Below are 14386 nucleotides of genomic sequence, written 5' to 3' on the forward strand. Positions count from 1 at the left end.
AACATATTTGAACCGATTTATAAGTCACATAAAAGATTCCTCAAAATATAATATTTTTAAGAGTAATGGAATTGTTTTAGGACGAAAATTGCTTATTAGTTCAAAACCGGTTCACAACCGATTTGAACCAATTTATAAATCAATCGAAACATTGCTCAAATTAGCTTATAATAATTTAATTTCGTCTAAACATAGATTAAAATCGATTCAGGCTAGTCAGGAATTCCAAGACCTTTCCAACGAGCCTGAACATGATACCATGCGATTGAGAAATGCGCTCTCTAGAGCTTTTTAAACGTTTGTCCTTGAAAACCACTATTTAGGAATAAGTCAATGGTTTTTCGTATATGGACGAAATGTCTGCCTAAAGGCGTTTACACACTGGGAGCAATTTGAAAACATATGAAAATTTCCCCTATTGTAGACAGCAATATCAATTTTTTTTTAAAAAGGCAATTTTTGACGAAAATTTGCTTTTGGTGTGTAGAATCATAACACGTTTACGAACAATCCCAAAAAAAACATCGTTTTTGGTGGAGGGATGGGTGAAAAATAAGGGGAATATTTATGGTTCTAGGGGCAACTTATGGAGGAGGGCTCCCCCGAAGATCACAAGTCTCTATCTTTAATCGTTTAGCCTCTAAGGAGTGATAATCTTAATTTTAGCCCAATTATGCACAATTATATTTTTAATAAAAGAACACAAAAATAATTTGCTATTTTCATAATTATAGCACTAAGCTATGCGAGTTATTGCCCTACGAGTACTTATTCCAAAAAGACATACTTAGCGTTTGGATTTACATGAACACAATTCTTCTATTTAGAGAAAATGTTAAGATTTTGATCAAAATCTATGTGTCAATTCTTTTACTTAGCGAAAAAAAACTTCAATACCAATGACTGCAAAATTGCTTAAATTTAGTTGTACTCTTGTAATTTCGAGTGATATTCCATGTTAAGGCATTATTCCAGCAAAAAGGTAGGTAGAAAAGCGTTAAATTTCACAAAGATGTATCATATTAATTTAAGAAAAGAAAAACAAATCATTACAAAACAGACTTGTGGTTAGGCTTAAGTATCTGAATTCTAAATGAGAAACAAAATCGGGCAGCAGGGGAGACTGGGGCAAAACTTGTCAAAACGCATATTTAATATTAAATTGAACTAATCAGTATTGATATTTTCTGTAGGACAAATATTCCAAAAATAGGGCTCAAAATTTTTAATTATTTTTTATTTTACATAATCCTTCCTCGAATCCCTTGAAACTTTGTAAGTTTAAGAAGGTTCATGAAGGCTATCTATAATAAAAATTTCAAGCCTCAGCTTCTTTTATTTTAGAAAATAGTGAATATTGAAATTTTCGTTTTGACAAATTTTGCCCCAGTCTCCCCTATTTTGTTAAAAATGATCAGTAAAAATGAGCTTCGACCAATGAGTAATAAAGCTAGAAATCTTAATTGTAAAATGGCTAACAATTGTAAAATATTCTTAAGAAAGATAAAATGAAGAAACTGTGAATGATATTGGTATTTTCTGTTTGATTTAAATTCAAAGAGCCTTATGAGTACCTTTAAAGCATTATGACATTTTAGATAAGGAAAATTTCATAAAGTCAAAATTCACTCCTCATACTTTCTCAAAATATTTGCATAAGTATATTCCACTTTTTCAGTCTCAAAATTGAACTGAACTAACTTAAATTTTGTGAATTTTGACTTTATGAAATCTTCCTTGTCAAAAAGGTGTGCCAGAGTAATTAAGGTCTAAAAGCTTATCACTACTGGCCGAAATTTAAGAATACAAATTAAACCGATAAACTAAAAACAATAAAAGATCCACGCTCATGGATAAATTTCAAACAGCTTAAGATTCCTTTTAAACTATTTTGCTAAGACATTACTCAAGTCGACTAAGTCCAGTTTTATTACATAATTATTTTTATCCTAAAATTTTATTTGTTTGAATTATTTCATTCAAGCTTGCCCACAAACCAAAATTTCAACATGAGAATCACAGCCCACGTAAGCTGAAACAATCTTATTAGTTTACGTCTCAAGGAATTTCTACAAACTTTACGATGCCATTTTTTTTTTTAATTAAAAACAAAATTGGAGAGAGAGGTTGATTGGTATAAAGTCTGCTCTAGAAATAGTGGCAAATCTTTCGGCAAGTTTTATTGGATTGTTCGTATTTCAACTGTATTTTATGCCATTTGATAGAAATATTTAGCGCCTCAAAATCGCGTGCTATTTAATAAAAATATAAATACCTTAAAGCAAATGTTTTGAGAATGTTGTTTACTTGTTGAAGATTGCAAGAATATATAGACACCAAAGATCACTGATTAAGACATTGCTAAAGTGCTACAAATTCTTTTCTGTTGGGTGAGAAAATTATCTAATTAACATTAATGACGATCACGATAACTATAAATCCAATTCATGATAAAATCATCCTCAAGACTCTCAACAAGAGTCAAGCCACATCTCCGATATCGGAATGTCAATATGAATTTATGTATTTTGTACCCAAAGATGGTGATCTCTTATAAGTTAAAAGGAGTGAGCAAAATTCTAATGAAAAAATATTTTTCCATCCTTATTAAATTCCTGTGCGTGATAATTTTAAAATATTCCGATCGCATAAAGGAGATTTCATATTTTGTACGTGGCTATTGGTCGTTGAAATATTTCATTTTAAATTGGTGATCCTCTTGAGATTCTCCTGTCGTCCGAGACTAGAGCAATTTGAATTGATTTTCAGAGACGTACTTGAATAAGATTTCTTTTCTCTCTTCTTACTCCTTCCAATCCACTATGGGCAATTTTTGCATTTTAAAATCTTTCTGCATCATTGGAAGTTGTACTATATACGCAGCAAAGAGACGATATGACAAGAAGTTGGGTGAGAAGCTGAAGGAAGCAAATCACGTCCTAAATTACTTACAAAACGTTCTCCCCTTCGTCTATTTCTTATTTTTTGTTTTTACAAAAAGCCCAAAGACAAACATTATAACAAGAACTCTCTTGGATAAATAAGAGTTGTAATTAGACCAACTTCCAAGCTGATGTCAATTTTGAATTCAAGTGGCATTTTCAATAGTTATTTTGAGGGGGAGATCAAACAAATTGCGATCTGTAGCTGCGATTTCGGAATATGAAGAATTATTCCAACTGCATGTCTAACTTTAAGAGATATATATTTTTTCACCTCCTTCCTCAATTGCACAATTTACGATTCTCAGCACAAAGTTTCTTCAAAGTAAAGACTTCTTTTCTGACTCAATACTACCTCACAATAACCTCCTGCAAATGCATCAACAAAGCATATAATTGAAGATTTTATCGTAATTTTGATCGACATTTTGTTAGAAATTTGTTGTAAGGTTGTATTCTTTCGCCTCTTTTTCTCCCACCTTTTCCTCAACTTCCCCAATGTCCATTGGAAAAGAACCAAGTGCATTGGCAATTGAAATTGATTGCTGAATCGATCAATTGATGCCTTCAATGTCTTGTTCTACCTTTGAAACTTCTGTTTTTTGAATTGAAAGTGATTTTGAGCTGTTTTTGTACCATTTTCTTGCCAAGATTTTCTGCGGTATTAAAGCTGCTCAATTTTATTTATTTTACAAAATGTGTTTTTTGTGATTCTTTTTTAAAGACAAAGTCGGAAGACAAACAGAGCCTAAAGTGCTCACAAATGAGTCTTGTTTTCTCCAGAATCTCCCGCTTACCTCCTACAAAGATCTCTCAAAAATTGAATGTTCTCACCAAGGGGTTAACACTTTTGCCAGATATTTACATATGTAACCAGTAATTATTTTTATGTGCTACTTAGAAGCTACGATTGACTAATTTTGTAGATGGTGTAGATTGTAGAAAATTATTGGTTGGTAGCATGGTCATTACTGTACTTACGGTGAATGTTTAGCTTTGAAAAAGCTATTATCAAATGAAACATAAAAACTTATATCGTTAAGTTTTGAATAATGAATGGTTTAAAGAAATTATTGTTTCACTGATGTGCACCATAATTAAAAATGCGGCATATTCTCAAGGAATTGAACGACTTTGACTACAATTTTACTACCAAAACTTTAATGTCTTTCTTTAAAAATACTTAACGTTATCACTTAAATGGCTTTCTACTATAAATTAGGGTTAGTTTCCTTATACATTTCATAACAATTTTTGAAAAATTATTACACGAATTCAGTAAGACCGCAAAACGGGCTTCAGAAGGCTTAGCTATATGGATTAACCCTTTAACGACGAGACACTTTCTACGGACTGAAAATCAACAATAAAAATTAAACTGAAAAACATAATCAATGATAAGTCTTACATCTAACCTTGTAAAGTCCAACAGAGTCTGATACGGAGTATTTTGTGCTTCTATGAACGATAGGGACAAAAATAGCCCAAAAATTTAAATAATTTTTCTGATAGTACCAATGAATAATATTTTTCACTTTAATGAAAAATATTACGTATGAGTATTGTAGTTTTTTTTGCAAAAAGGATTTTGCTTAAAAAAAATTGAAAGTATAAAAAATTAATAAAATCAATTATGAATTTGAGAATTTCAAAATTCACCATTTTTGAGCTTAAATATTTACTACATAGCAAATAGCTAGAGACTTGCAAAAAATATTCTAGATTCCTTCAACCTTCTACTTTACAATTATGTACAGAGATAAAAAAAATATCTTTAGGTAGTTAGAAAAAATTATTTTCTTTATGGGACACCGGTGTTCCAATCGTCCTTAAAGGGTTAACTCCTCTAATTTCCTATCAATTATTATTTTTTGTCATTTAAGATTTTAAGACCTTCGGGAACTGGGCTAAACCTTTAGTTGGAAGACTGTTAAATGTAAGTTTTGTTGAAGCGTTTCTGGAGTAATGCCCACGCCTTTTCACGAATGTTATCTTTAGATAATTGAATTTTGACGAATCTAATATCACTTTAATTTTACTTTTAGTTAAAAGACTGTTTACATTATGTTTTTTTTTTCATATACGACCTATAAATGGATTGTACAGGGGTGGGAATGTTGACAACCTGCACGCTTGGTCCACCCTGCATGCGCTCATTAAAAAAAAAAAAAAAAAAAAAAAAAAAAAAAAATTGTATCATTAATACAAGAGCGTAATCAATAGTCAACTATATAGGTGCTGCTACACAGCCTGAAGCGGTAACATTAAAACAGCGAAAACAAGAAAATCCAAGGAAACAAAGATGTGCGACATGAGAAAACGTTATAAACGTAAAACAGTCCTTTTAAGGACTAACACTGACCAAAGCTGCCAAGAGCAGTCGCGAAGTATCGGCACATCGTTGAAAATATGCCATCTTAATATTGAAGGCATCTCTCAACCGAAGTGTGAGTATCTCTCCCGACTAATGTTAGACAACAAAATTGATGTCATAGCCTTGCAAGAAACGCACACCCGGGATGATAATGAGCTGAAACGGAGAGGTAGTATCCCTGGATACACCCTGGTTGCAGCCGTAAACAGTCAAACTCATGGTGTAGCTACCTATGCACAAAGCAACATAAGTGACATTAAAACCACCCTTGCTGCAACCATCGAAGGCGTGCAAATAATTGTGATTGAGTTATGTGGCGTCAAAGTTGTAAATCTGTACAAGCCACCTAACACCAAATGGCCTAGTCCCCCCGTACCAAGACTTCATCATCCTGTCATATATGTAGGTGACTTTAATAGCCACTCAGAATTGTGGGGTTATGAGAACAGTGACGAAAATGGAGAATCCCTTACCAAATGGATGCAGTCTGAGAACCTCCAGTTACTCTACTGCGCAAAGGACCGGGGTACTTTTAGATCTGCAAGGTGGAATAAAGATTATTCACCCGACCTATGCTTTGTCTCAAAGTCATCGCTTAACGATAATGCTACTATGGCTAGTCGGAAAGTACTGAATGACTTCCCGCATAGTCAACATAGGCCAGTCCTAATTGACTACGGCACACAAATACCCCTGGTCAAATCGGTATCCAAGGCAAGATGGAATTTCACCAAAGCTGCCTGGGACAAATACTCTGAGGATCTCGATTTCGTCATAGACTTTATTCCCCCTAAAGTGAGTTCATATGACCGTTTTGTTTCCGCCATTGTTAGCACTGCAAAGAAACACATTCCACGGGGCTTCCGCAAGGAATATGTACCAGGATGGAATGAAAGATGCAAGGAGTTGTTTGAGCAATACCAGGCATCTCCAAGCCAAGGTGTAGCTGATGAACTCCTTTCAGAGCTTAATAATAATCGCAGGAAGAAATGGAGAGACTTGACGGCGAATACGAACTTCACACACTCAAGCAGGAAAGCGTGGAGCTTGGTCCGAAAGTTAGGATCAGCAAACGAACCACTACAAAGCAATGTTGGCTCAGTCACCGCGAACGATGTGGCGAAGAACCTAGTACAAACGTCTAAAGTTCCGGTAGATAGCAATATTGCCCGCGAAGTGAAGAGGGAACTGCGAGAAGTCAAGACAGGACTAGAGAACAATCCAACATACTCTAGGGAGTTCTCACTGGCCGAACTAAACATGGCTCTAAGAAAAACCAAAAAGAGAAAAGCCGCTGGTCCTGACGAAATTTTTCCAGAGTTTATAATCAATAGTGGCATTAAATGTAAACGTTGGCTTGTACAGTTTTACAATGACATCTTAATGTCTGGTGCTGTACCCCAATTGTTTAAGAAAAGCAGGGTTGTTGCTATCAAGAAACCAGGAAAAGATGGAACCGAGCCAAACCACTTTAGACCTATTGCCTTGCTGTGCATCTGCTACAAACTTTTGGAGCGTCTCATACTTAACCGTATAGAGTCACCCATTGAGGCTGCTGTGCCCAAAGAACAAGCAGGCTTTAGGAGTGGGAGGGATTGCTGTGAGCAAGTTCTGGCTCTTACTTCCCAGATAGAGGCAAATTTCCAAAAAGGATTGAAGACAACGGCAGTATTTGTTGACTTGTCAGCTGCATATGACACTGTCTGGAGACACGGTCTTCTCCTGAAACTTGCCAAAACTGTTCCATGCAAAAGAATCATAAATTTGATGACAACCTTGCTTAGTAATCGGTATTTCACTGTTTGTCTCAGTGGAAAACTTAGTCCTGTGAAAACCCTGAACAACGGGCTCCCTCAGGGATCGGTCTTGGCTCCAGTACTTTTTAATCTGTACACCAGCGATATACCACAAACCAAATCGAAAAGATTCCAATATGCAGATGACATTGCTCTCTTGACAGAAAGCAATTCTCTACATGACAATGCCAGAGTCTTGACCAGGGATCTGAAAGTCCTTGGTGAGTATTTCGCAAAATGGAGGCTGAAACCGAACCCTAGCAAAACTGAGGTGTCAAATTTTCACTTAAATAATAGAATGGCAAACGCCACTGTCGATGTAGAATTTCAGGGTGAGGTCCTGAAATACAGCCGAACACCAAAATATCTAGGGGTCACCCTAGATAGAACCCTTACCTATAAGAAAAATTTAGAGAACCTTTCAAATAAATTAAAAACAAGGAATAACCTACTAGGTAAGCTCGCTGGCTCTGGCTGGGGGGCTGACGCTGAGACTCTCAGAACGACAGCGCTCTCCCTAGTCTACTCGACAGCTGAGTACTGTGCACCTGTGTGGCATAACAGTGCACATGCAAGTAAAGTTGACGTACAAATAAATACGTCAATGAGAGCCATAAGTGGAACCCTAAAACCAACACAAACACCTTGGCTATGTGTCCTGTCCAATATCCCTCCACCTCACCTTAGAAGAGAACAAGCAATAGTGAAGCGGTGGGAGAAAGTTAATCTTTCAGACACCCCCCTCTGCCAAATTGTACAACAGGCTCCAAATACAAGGCTAAAGTCTAGGAAGCCATTTTGGAACACTGCAAAGCGCCTTCACGATGAGGCTTTTGATATTAACACTAAGTGGAGGAGCGAGTGGAGAAGTTCACAGGCTAAAAACTCATTCTTAGTCAAAGACCCCACTGAACGGCTAAATGGTTTCAATCTTCCCAGGAATGAGTGGGCCACCCTGAACAGAATCAGGAGTGATTGCGGAAGAAGTGCATCGACTCTTCACAAATGGGGTATGACCTCCAGTGAAGAGTGCGATTGCGGAAATCCCACTCAAACAATAAAACATATCCTGGAAGAGTGTCCATCTCGCCAGTTCAGTGAAGGAATTAGTGTTTTGAACGAAGTGACAGGTCAGGCCATGTCCTGGCTACAAAATCTTGACGTGCAATTGTAAATTGTGATTTTATGTTTTTTATGCCTGTTTTTTTTTAAATATTTTACCGCAACCATACGATATATATATATAATGGATTGTACACATATACATCGTTTCGCTCTGGAGGTTGGTAACCAATATTAAGACGGCGATGGACTTAAATTTTATTACCTGTCCACAAGCAATGAAAACGATACCAAACGGTTCCAAACATAAAGCTTAGATGCATCATTCATGATACATAGAAGAGCTTTGCCAAATTTCGGACAGTTTTGAAATATCGGTCACTTCTTTTTTCTTAGAATCCCATAAATTTGTAGTGTTTTGCAATTTCTAAAGATTGTGCATTAAAAAAACGTCGCCTTTATGAATGAGATACTGTAAGATAATCCTTTGAAAAGTTCTAGAAGGGCGACGGACTTCAACAGGCTTGATGTCCGACTTTACACACAAAGCAATATATGTTTTTTTTTTTTAATTAAATTTTAAATAAATTGAGTAATTTTCAAGGTTGGAAAAAACATTCCCCAAAAATAGTAAAAGAAATTAATTTGTATTAGAAATATAACATTTGAAACTTTCGACTTTTTAGCTTAATGTAACGTCTGAAATTTAGTACAGTTCCCCTAGTAGTAAAACAGTATTTATTTTTCTTCCTACACAGAAGAATATATTTATATAATTTTTTGTGTGAATGTTTGTAAATTCATATTGGAGACTTACGAAATATTCATAAAACGTATAATCCACTATAAAGTTCATAAAAGTCGGTATAGTTTGTTCATAAACATTATTCATAACATGATCCCTTAACGGGCATTTTTGGTTCACAAATATTTGTCCGTAAATTTTCGTAAATTTTGTCATCTGTTCCTAAATATTTGACAGACTAACTAACTGGACAAACAAAATATGTGTAAAAAAAACTAGAAAATGCTCGTCAAGTTACAAATAATATTTATGAAAAAATACAGACTTTTACGAACTTTTTTGTGTATCATCCGATTAACGAGTATTTGGTAGGTTCCTAGTAAGATTTTACAAACTTTTACGAAAAAAAATTCAAGCTTTCTGAGAATTCTTTTAATTTTACCGATGTTTTTACTGTGTAAATATAGAAATTCTGTTCCATCAAAATTATATAAAATTTTAGATAAATCTTCCGTCATTATGTAGTGTAGATCATAATTTATTAATTGTACTTCTCAATGTTAAGTACGAAAGTATTCTTTTCGATGTAGTATAAAATTGTAATTAACTTCAGTATAAATAATGGTAAAGATCTTTTGCCTAAACTTTTTAAAAATTAAAATGTAAAACTTCCATAAAATTTCAAATTATTTTTCAGATTTTGTTAATATAATCTAAAAAGAAATTTATCGATTATGTATTAAAATATAATTATAAAGTTTTATAATAAAAAAAATAAAAATTTTATACAATTTTCAAAATTTTTCAATAACATCTTTTCTATGTTGTACAAAATTGCGAAGAATTTGTCCACGCTTTCAGCCAGAGTTTTTCCAAGAGATAAGACATTCGAAGATCGGATTGGTGCCAAAGAAGAAGCATTTTTAATTCTAGTTTCGTCTGTGTGTTGACTAAATCATATTCTTTTCGAATTACGAAGTGTCTAAAATGTCAAAATGTGTTGGAAATAATACTTACGTTCAGTAATAGGGGAAAGCACTCTCCCTTCGAACGTTCATGCCTTCGCATAATGTGAATTTTTTCTACTTTTCTTAAGAGATTTATACATGATTACACTGTGCGACAAAATTTTGATTTTTGTAGTCGTCTGTGACGAGAGTGAAAAAACTTGTTAGAGGGTCATTTAAGGATCTCAAATCTGAAATCCGTTTGTCCGTGCCACCTCTGAATTTTTTGGAATAAGCATTTTTAGTTTTTTGCTGTTTTTTTTTTAAATTCAAAAATTTATATCTCCGGTTCTATTTATCCGATGGTAGTCACATAAAGCTAAAATGACGCGTAATTTCATCCTCTATAAGTCTTGTGAACATATCAAGAACCTACGATGAAAATAAAGTGTATTTTTTAAAGATTTTTTGAAAAGATGCACCCAAAATTGTGCATTTTTCTGTGTTTTTTTTCCATTTTCTAATATTTCTCCCACTTAGAGAGAACATTTTATATGCCAACTACTATGCCTAACTGTGTTATCACACTTCCACATTAAAATTTTAATATGATTTATATTAATTGTCGCTGGTGAGAACCCAAATGTGTAATTTGTGTGTTTGAATCATTTTATATACAAAATTTGATCTATTTGTTGATAAAAAGGTAGACTTGAGCCGCAAAATTTGATATAAATTGATTTATAGCATTAATGCGAAAAATTAATGCGATTTTCTCTTTAATTTTTTAATGTGAAAAAAATTTAAACTTATTTCCGCAGGCCTAGTCCACTTCTTTATCAATAAATAGAAAAATCCCAAATATTAAGTGACTCAAAGACACAAATAACATATTTGGACGCTCACAAGCGACAATTAATGTGAATCACATTAAAATTTTAATGTGCTAGTATGATAACGCCGTAAAAGTGAGTAAATTTAATATTCTTTCATATATTTTTGGTTTGAATTTTCTATATCTTAATTTGTTTATTCACAATAATTTATTGAAAATAAAGTGCATTAAAATCTCTTATTATATATAATTATATTGGTATCTTTGTCTAACCTACTGAAGAGCATTCTCGTTTGCACTCTCACTTACACATTTCATATAAAAAAAATGAAAGAAAGAGACGTATATAGAAATAGAGAGAGAATAATAGTTGTTATAGGTGCCAAACAACAAAACAAAAAATGTTCAAATTTGAGGAACTCTACTGTATTTTAGACACCACGCGGCCGAAACGAGAAGTAAAAAATATCTTTTCTTTGGTGTTCGAAACCGATCTTTGATTTTTTTTTTTAAATTTAATGAATTGAATGAAGCAATGAAATTGAATGAAGGAATTCTGAACAAATTACTTAATTTAGTCGATGTTTTAAATAATTCGGATTTAACATAATTTACAATGCAAAATCTTCAAATTCCTTAACCCCTCGGACATCTCAGTTGGAAAAAAGCGCCAAATGAAGTGCAATTGGAAGTCGATAAGGCTTTTCGATAATCGGAAAAAAGAAGTAGATGGAAGTGAGGATGAAAAAAAAACTGGAGCACGACATGTTTTCAAGTCAATTTTGCGAAAGTCCAAAGAGAAAGAAATCACAAGAAAACCTCCAAGGAGGACTCTTTGGGCCAAACCGATAGTGCAGTTTGATTTTTTGGGATACCACAGCACACGGTGTATATGGAAACAATGAGATGCATTTTTTGTGTAGTTTTAATTAAAATTTCTCGTTAAGAAATGCATTTGTGCATTCCCCCCATTAAATTGCCGCCAATTTCGGTATTAAATGTTTTCCAATGTTTATGTCTGTGCAACCGTGGAACGCTATGGAATTTACACGAACTGGAGATCCCAAAGAGAGGCCCAAAGAAGTGAAATTGATTGGTGACTGAAGTCACATACGCCAAATCAATTTTTGCTCTCCATTCCACCCAAGGAGGGAGTCACAGAAATATTTTATTGCGATGGAAAATAAAGTCGTGATCTCTTTTCTTGCTGGCTGACTCTTTTTTTTTTAAATACCCTCAATGTGATGACAAAAATGTGCTGTGATGTGGAAATTTTGTGGAAGAATTTAACATGTATAAAAAAAAAGAAATCCATAGAGACAGGAACTAAGCACAATTTCCGACCTCATGCTGTAAATCAAATGAATGTGTTTCACAATTTTTCACCGCACAATTAATAAAGTTGGGGAATGAGAGAGAAAGAAATGGATTGAGGAAGGGAAGAGCAGCTCCAGAAATAGGTCATGGAGGTGACTTCAAGCGAGAAAAGCCCTCATGTCAGCTGTATGGAATAATTTTCAGGCTCAATGATTCAAATGGGCCAATGATCCTTCAAGAAATTAATAAAAATATAATCATGAATCAAGCTAATCACTCTCAAAATAATAAAATAACAAAATTTACGAGGAATTTTCAACTTCAACAAATATTTGTCCTGGACCAACATCACTAACAATTTATCATTCTTTGCTTCAGCAGCAACAGAAGGTACTTAAGAAGCCGAAAAGTGCACATCTCCACAATCTTCATAATCTGTCCACTCTCTCTGCCTCATTTATCGCGACTTAGAATTCCGTAATTCATTTGATTCTGAACCATTTAAACGGATTGGGCGACAATCTTGACTCTGATTACTCTTTATGGCCACCAAGACTGAGCCTAATCTCACTTTCAAAGTGATCATTGGGTATTTTGACACTCAATAGTCGCGAGTTTGCACCTCTATAGTAAATTATCACATTTTGATAATAAAATCGGCGTCAGAAGGGTTTAAGAAGAAGCAAAGAAATAATTTCACGGAACACATTCTCACTGGATTTGTCATCATTCCAACTTTCAGCACCTCAAATTACCTTGGAATTTGCATTTTTTTAATACCAAATAAAATAATTCTGACAATAATCAATTTATTTATCTATTTTTAGTCAGAAATTACTTCAATTTCTAAACTCACATTTTCCAATACGTTACTTTTCCCGCCATAAAACACATTTAAAAGGTTTCCATTCAAATTTCATCGATTCATCGAACTCATCGATTACCAACGAGATGTCATTTTTCCGCCAAAATTTTTTTCATTCGCAGTTCCACTGTCAAAATAGAAACTTCGTAGATTGTTTTTCTCTCGAAATTATGCGAATTTTCCTAAAAAGTGCAAATATTTTTAGCTCCAGGTAATTCTACCATCTCTATTTCGGTTTATTAAGTGAGTATTTGGTGGAAAAGTGGCGATTTATTGTGGATTTCACTGGGAAAAGTGCTATAAGTGGCCTTCCTAATTTGGTGCGAATATGATGTTTCTAAATTTCATGAAATTTTACGCTGCCTTGAAAATTTAAGTGAAAATTTCGAATTTTGTTTCAAATTTTAGGAATTTTATTGCAATTATTAGATTAAGTTCAGAGACCAAGATCATGATAAAAATTTAGCTGAATACAAAAAGTATTACAAAATTATTAATTTGTTTACTAAGTTTTTTGATACCTGAAAGACATCTGTCAATCACACGACAAAGTCAAAAAAATTGCCCATTATCAACATGGGTTTTATCTCTCATTTTAAGTCCCAATCATCCAGATATCAGAGACATAACAATCAGAGACCTGAGTGTTATATCGACAACTCAGAATATAAGTCGAATAATTCGATTTTTTACAAAAATCATTTTATCCGGTTTTTAGATACTTTATATCTTCTACCTTTCCTGTGAATATTATACTTGAAAGATAAGTATTTTCAACGTTTCAGCTTCAAAAATTGCTCTCCTGTAAAATTTGCCTACTGCGAGTTATTAGTTTCTTATTCTGAGTGGTCGATATAATATTTAATGCTTACTTAATTGCGAGATTTTTAATTCTAATGGTCTAAAAAAGGCTTATATTAAATTTGTTGTTCGTTTTGCCAGTAGTACTGAACAAATCTTGAAAATATACATTTTAACTTTCTTTAACACTAAACTAGACCGGTCAAATTTACCGATTTAAAAACTTTAAAATTAACGCACATTTAAACGACGTAACGTCGCTATCAAACTCACGATTTTCTTAAAGTATGCATTTAATATTTTTTCAGAGTATAATTCTAATTTTTACTCTTTTCTAAGAAAAAAAAATGTCGCGTACCCTATCTACGCCGATCTGATATTTGACCGAGTGCGCTTAGAAAAAATGACTAAATGCGGTCGGTAGATGTAGTGTTAAAGTAAATATATGGCTAATTAAGTAATTTAATAATGTGGAACACAGTATGTAGCGTCTTTTGATAGAAAAAGATCAGACAAGAAACGTATTAGAGTATAACATTTCTAAAACTAATTAAAATTCGTTCTATGAAATTTACAATATAAAGCCTGGTATTTTTTATATAGTTAAATATCGTTTTACGTTCAAAATAGCGTTGAACATTAAAAAAAATATTCTTATAAGCAATTTTTTAGACTACCGCAGAGTCTTTCTAGATCGTTATT

At 33.5% G+C, this 14386-nt stretch overlaps 1 protein-coding gene across 7 annotated transcripts in view; it reads left to right on the plus strand.

Annotated features, from left to right (window-relative positions):
* The window catches only part of LOC129809774 (OTU domain-containing protein 7B-like), a 142609-nt gene that overhangs the window by 93479 nt on the left and 34744 nt on the right, over window positions 1-14386 (plus strand). For 2 of the 7 annotated variants that reach the window (XM_055859860.1, XM_055859862.1), the window contains exon 1: window positions 12998-13094. The exons of 1 other annotated variant lie outside the window; for it this stretch is intronic. The gene's annotated coding sequence lies outside the window, so the exon portion shown is untranslated. Of the gene's footprint in view, window positions 1-12997; window positions 13127-14386 lie in introns of those variants that run through there. 4 more of the 7 variants (XM_055859859.1, XM_055859856.1, XM_055859857.1 and 1 more) reach the window with 4 other exon arrangements.

The sequence above is a fragment of the Phlebotomus papatasi genome, chromosome 1, assembly GCF_024763615.1.
Source record: "Phlebotomus papatasi isolate M1 chromosome 1, Ppap_2.1, whole genome shotgun sequence".
Lineage (NCBI taxonomy): Eukaryota > Metazoa > Arthropoda > Insecta > Diptera > Psychodidae > Phlebotomus > Phlebotomus papatasi.